This window comes from Gossypium arboreum, chromosome 11 (genome assembly GCF_025698485.1).
Source record: "Gossypium arboreum isolate Shixiya-1 chromosome 11, ASM2569848v2, whole genome shotgun sequence".
NCBI classification, from domain to species: domain Eukaryota; kingdom Viridiplantae; phylum Streptophyta; class Magnoliopsida; order Malvales; family Malvaceae; genus Gossypium; species Gossypium arboreum.
This window is the reverse complement of record NC_069080.1, coordinates 87,531,983-87,538,773: the sequence shown is the minus strand read 5'-3', so window position 1 is coordinate 87,538,773 and position 6,791 is coordinate 87,531,983.

Below are 6,791 nucleotides of genomic sequence, written 5' to 3'. Positions count from 1 at the left end.
GCCATGGTTCAAATCCTTGTTATGCCATGGAAGTGGTATTTGGTCAAAGTTGATATTGTGATAAAGCCATTGCATGCTAAGTGTGAAGCTTGATGATGATGCATGCAATGATGGATTGTCTACTCTTGAAATTTCTTTGTAGCCATCTTGAGTAAGACATTGAGTTTTCTTTTGTTTAACCATGATTGAAGTTGAAAGGGCATGATTGTGATGTATTCGCCATGATGCATTCATGAGCATGGTTCATGCTTCTTGCATGTTAGTTAAAATTTGTGTTTTGGATGGCTAGGGACACCTTGAAATTGACCATGCACATATATGTATATATATGTTTGCACATGATGTTTTGGTTATGAAGTAAGTGATGAATATGTTTGTTTAAAGAAGAAAATGTTGAAGAATGCTTGTGAAATTGCAAGTACATTCGCCTAGTACACATATGATGTGGAAATCTTGGAATTTATTGTTGAATTGGTGCAAGTATGACTAAGTATATTCGACCTTAGGTAGCCTATTGATGGCCTTAGCTTTTCCTTGATGCTTGAATGAATTGTATTGAATTGCTTGATGTAGTATAAAATGTGCATGACCATTGTGTATTCAAGCTAAAGGGTGGCCATATGACCATTTAAACCCCTTGTCATATTCGGCCATAAGCTAGCATAATGAGGTTTTAATAAATTGAATTTGTTTGAATTAGCTCAAGAGCTTAGAGGGCCACAATTGGACAAGGGGAAGGAAAAAGTGATCGAATAGCCGTAAAAGCCGTTCGACAACATCCGAGGTAAGTCCTCAAGAAGTGACCCTACTTGAATTATGTGAAATGAAATATGGATGTGTAATGATTATTGATTTATGTGTGTATGAGTATTTGAATGATACCGGGCTAAGTCCCGAAGGTGATTATGCTAGTGATTACATTTGTGTTTGAGCCTTAGTAACGAAAATGAAACATGAATGTCTAATGATTATTGATGTATGTGTGCATGAGCAATTGAATGATATCCGGCTAAGTCCCAACGACATTTATGCTGGAAATTATATCCGGTTAAGACCAAGGCAATTGTGCTAGTGGCTACATCCGGCTAAGACCAAGGCATTCGTGCGAAGTCGTTCTATCCGGGCTAAGACCAAGGCATTCGTGCACGTGGTTATATCCGGTTGTATTCAAGAAGCTTGGGCTGGAGGTGAGTGTTGGTTGCTGTAATGAATTCAATTGGTACGCTCGAAAAGCCCAAAGAATAAGGTATGTTTATATGTGCATTGGAAAGTCGACATGTTTGAGCAACATTCGCTCGATCGACTAACGAATTTCAACTATTGAATTGGTTGATACCTTGTGAAAGTATATAATGATGAAGTGTGAAGTAAGAATGATTATGTGAATGTGTATTAATGAAATGATGCATTTGGCCATGTGAATGTATTGCTTTAATTAAAGCTGATTTTATTCCTTGAGACTTACTAAGCATAAAAATGCTTACCCCGTTGCTTTGGCTCTCTGTTTTATAGATTGTGCTCGATAGCAATCGGATTCGGGATCATTAAAGTCGAAGTCATCCACACTATCAAAGCCTCCATTTTGGTATAAATTTTTGGTTGAACTTTGAAATGGCATGTATAGGACTACCCCTTGCTGGTTTAAATATGTTGTGATGTATATGTGTACGGTCATGAGAAAATGGCTCGTAAAAGTGAAGTACGAACTTAGACTATTTGCGGTTTGTATATATATATATATATGGTGTCATGATGTGATTATGGATTGGAAATGGGAATGTTGGTCACATGATCAGCCATTGGTATGGTTAAAATGATCATATGTGAACCTATGTATGGCAAGACTAGTTGGTTCATGGAGACTACAAACTAGGTAAGACCTACCTTAAAACAGATGCTGCCAGCTGCAGTGACGTGAATGTGAAAATCACCAAAATTTGTAGGAATGGTATTAAATAGTAAATAAGCTATGTAAATGAACCTTGATGAGTCTATTTTCATATGGAAGAAACGAAACTGTCATAGGAGTTACATGTTAAGAGATATTAAAGCTATTGTGAGACAGGGCCAGAACGGTTTCTGGGTCCCCTGTCGCAAATTTAAAAATTTACTATAAATTATCCAGAAATAATTAGGAGTCGTGACTTATATTTACAGCTTCTATTTTGAGTCTAGTTTCATTAGAAACAAACGGCACCAGTATTAAAGCCCTGTGCAGAGAGATATTCAAGTTGTAACGCGCGAAGGTCAGAGCAGTCGATCCCTGTAACATGGGTGACTTTAACTAATAAACTGTACCAATTGGCCTGACCAAAAATTCTAGAAATAAGTCCATGGATGGATATATGAGTCTAAATTCAGGGAAAATTTACAAAACCAGTTTCCGAGTTTTGAAACTCGAGATATGATTTTTAAGGCGACGGTGACGCAGTTTTCCAGCCTGACTGGAAATGTCAAATTGGTGGGCAAAATATGTGGACTTGGCTTGTTAACCCCTCGTGTCCGACACCGGCAATGGTCTCGGGTTCGGGGTGTTACATGCACCCCTATCAGAAAACGGCAGAACAAGAAGATGTTAGGTGCAATACAAATATGGCAAAAAGGGAGAAAGAAAAAGAATTACACCCACACCGAAAGTTAGACTTACCAAAAAACAAAACCGATGAATAGGAATGACTACAGAAATGGTAGATAGCAATGAAGGGAAAGTCGGCACAGTGAGGGTAAGAGAAGCAATAGTATTCGACCAAGTACAACCGTTTGAGAGAGCCAGAGAAGGAGAAGCAATCGATCAAGAAGAAATCGATTGGGAGAGAAGGAAAAAGAAGAAGAAGAGAATCAGTCAGCCAAGAATCTATTGAGGGAGGGGAAAAGCCAAAATAATCTGTTAAAGAAAGAGCACAAAAAAACCAAAAAATTGAGAGGACTTGCAAACCCGAAAGTGTTGAGAGGAGAAGAGAGGGAGAACAAAGTCGTATAAGGCAGAAAAATAAATACCCGAAAGAACCTTAGACACTATTCAGCCTCCAAGTAGAGAGAAAAGAACCAAAATGTTACCAGTCATTGAAATAGAGAGCAATTAACAAACCCAAAGCCGATTTCTGAGTAGGCAAGTTACCATTTCGGCACCAACTCTCCCCCAACTCAAATCCATATAATTTCTCCTAAAATCCCTCCTCAAATCACTCAAACCGATCCATCAACTACTCAATTCAAATTCCCCTTAACTAGTTTAGTATTTCGGTCAAACCACAACACTCCCATGGCACGGCAGCAAAATAAAACACTCCACTACGCCCACCAGGATTCAAACCTCAAACCTCAAGTAACTACTGCACACCACTTATCCCTTAGACCAGCGGGCCCATTCTGTCATGTTATGCTCACATTAATTTAAAAGCTTACTGACTAGGGACAAAAGTTTATTCATATTGAAAAACAAAACTTTTTCCCAAGCCAAGGCTTGAACCCAAGACTTCTCAAACTCTTCCCAGGGCACTTAACCACTGAAACAGACATCTATTTGTGTCACTTGCTTGCACAATTAAACATTTATGTGCAGCCTCCTAACTGTTCTCATGCTCAAGACCTAATACTTCTAGGCCCAAAATTTGGGGCGTTACAATTCAGCTTTTCTCGAAGAAATTTCATCCTTGAAATTTCCAACTATCGTAACTGTCGCATTACATAGACTACACCACTACGCTCTCGCTGCGTACTCTAATTCCAAACACTAACACATTTAACTTGAATGTTTTTAGTACAGCCTATATATAGACTGGGACATTTTTCAATCCAATACTCGACCACATTAGGGGTGACACCAGCAATACCCCTAAAAATCTCATCTCCATTGGACTAGAGTCATTCTGTAACCGACCCTCAGCCCCAGATTCAATATATGGTCCAACGACCCTTTCCAAAATCCGCAACATAGCTTGGGATAGTGCGTCGTCCCCAGCCGCACGATTATGAAACCTAGTCTCAATCACAGGTGAAGTCAGTTCCTTCCTAGCTTCAACATTAGACTTGTGGCCAGATGACAAAAGCCCAGCTCGAGCACTTCCACGGCCTCTACCATGGCCTCTTGTACACTATCAGTGAATACGCATTTTATCAGAATTAACAATTTTATGCAGATCAATTTACAGTTCCAGTTGTTTATTAACAGATATTTTATGGGAAATAGTATCAGAATTTCAGAGTTCGTTTTCGTAGATCGCAGTCTTACTATAGTTTCAGTAGACACTTCTAAAGAGTTTGCAGTACGGTACACTACCTACAGTAGTCTTAGAAATCCTACCATGGCAATTTCAATCAAAATCAAAATATAGTTTTCAAAGAGAACTTACAGGATCGGTCTCTGGTGTACCACACATTCAGTAAAAATTTTCAATCATCAAAAATTAGTTCTTTAAGTTTAAAACCCAAATCCACGGTCGAATTTTGCAACTCGACTCTGATACCACTATATGTAACACCCCAAACCCAGCCTACTAGATGTTATGGCCAAATCTGGCGATGTCATGTTGAAGTATTTTCACAAAGTATAATATCATTGAAAAACCCGTTCTATATTTAACCTCTTTGTGATCTTAGCGAAGATTTAAGGATATCTCGTTTATTTTTAAAGCTTGAGTCATTTGACAAAAAGTTACCTATATTAAATTTGTTCTTAATTTTAAAACATTACTTCTTGCGGAAGCTTTAAAAAAAAACATGTTGCGTAAACATGGTAATTTGGAAAAACATTTATCTTTTGAAAACTCGCATCCTACTACTAGCAGATATAAATCAAAATAAATAAAACCCTAACTTAAAGATTAAAAATTATAGAGGCCTTATTACATTAAAAACACCCAAAATAAAACCATTTGTAATTTAAAACCCAATAAGAAAGTCCGTGCAGTTGTGTGGCCACCTTTGAGTCTCTCGCAGCACCGACCCGCCTTAGCTTGGGGATCACTTGTACAGATAAATAGATGGGTGAGTTATGAAAACTTAGTGTCTAATCCCATATCAGATAATCAATCAGAGAGCATATAGAGTTAGGGACTAAACCCAATTCAATCATGGTTCAGTTTCAGTCAGGGCCTTAGCCCATTACAGTATCAATATCAGTGTGGGCCTGAGCCCATCTCAATAACAGTACAGTAAAAATATGCAATAAATAAATCCTACCCAACCAGCCTCTACACTCTATCTCTGTCCAACCCTACACTCCATGTGGGGATAAAATCAACCTACCCATCCCTACACTCCAAGTAGTACCTGGTTGCGGCACTAATCAGTATTTGCAGCAGAGCTGCCAGTACAGTACACTTCCTCTAATCACAGTAAACCCCATGCAACATATCATGCATCATGTCATAAAATTGTACATGTGATCAGTATATATAAAATGGCTTGCTCAAACATAATCATACATCTCAAAGGGCAATGTCACTTATTTTAGATGTAGGGGCATTTCAGTCATTTTATCAATTAGGGGGTCTAGGTACACTTACCAACACAACAATAGGTCCATAGTCATATCAGGCGACCTATGCAACCTTAACATTCAAATAGGAAAAATGGGCTCACGGCCCATATTGCGACCAATATGGGCCCACACGCCCGTTTGGCCCACATAGCCCAGGAATGGCCTTCGCCATGTGGATGACATAGCCTGGCTTAATATTCTTCACATGTTCGTATGGTTTACCTGTGTGGGGCCGCTTAATATTCTCCACAAGTTTGTGTAGAGCCCACGTGCCCGTAGGGCCCACACAGCCCAGTTTAGCCCAAAATGGCCCAAGACGGCCTCGACCCATGAAATCGCTCATAGTCGGCCTCATCAATCAAAGGCCCATGTTTAGTCACACGGACCACCACACGAGCAAGTGCATGCCCATGTAGCGTCATCGTTTGCTCATTCTGGCTTTTACCGATTTCTATAGATTAGATAGTGTTTACACACCTTGTTTGCGAAAGTGTACAAATAGTCCACGAGCACTCCCACCTAGATTCAATCACAAGCTTTGGTTAATCACTTACTAATTGAATTAACAAAAACCCTAACCAAGAAACTTATCCAAAGGATTACTTATGACTTGTCTAGATCGATCAATTAAGGCTTGCACATTTAATCCGTTGTAAGAGACTAATCACTAGGCCATAGGGGTTCCCTGCATTCCAACCAAACCTTATCAACCATTAATCAAATGAGCAGTTTGTATTAGATGAATCATCACTTACCAAAAATGCAAAGTCAAGATTAGAAGAAAGGAACAATTTGCCTACACCCACACAAGAGCCGAAAGTACACAATATTATAGAGGAAAAATGGAACAATTGCACCCTTATTAGAAAATGGTAGCACAGTAAGATGTTAGGTGTAATACTAATAGGGAAAAGAGGGAGAAAGGAAAAGAATCGCACCCGTGCGAAAGTCAGACTTACTGAAAAGCAAAACTGATGAATAGGAATGATTACAGAAATGGCAGATAGCAATGAAGGGAAAGTTGGCACAGTGAAGGTAAGAGAAGTAGTAGTATTCAGCCAAGTACAACCGTTTGAGAAAGCCAGAGAAGGAGAAGCAATTGGTCAAGAAGAAAGAGATTGGGAGAGAGGGAAGAAGAAGACAAGAACCGGTCAGTAAAGAATCGATTGAGGGAGGGGAGAAGCCAAAATAGTCTATCAAAGAAAGACCCCAAAAAACCAAAAAACCGAGAGGACTTGCCAAACTTGAAAGTGTTGAAAGGAAATGAGGGGGAGAACAAAGTCGTATAAGGTAGAAAAAGAGATACCCG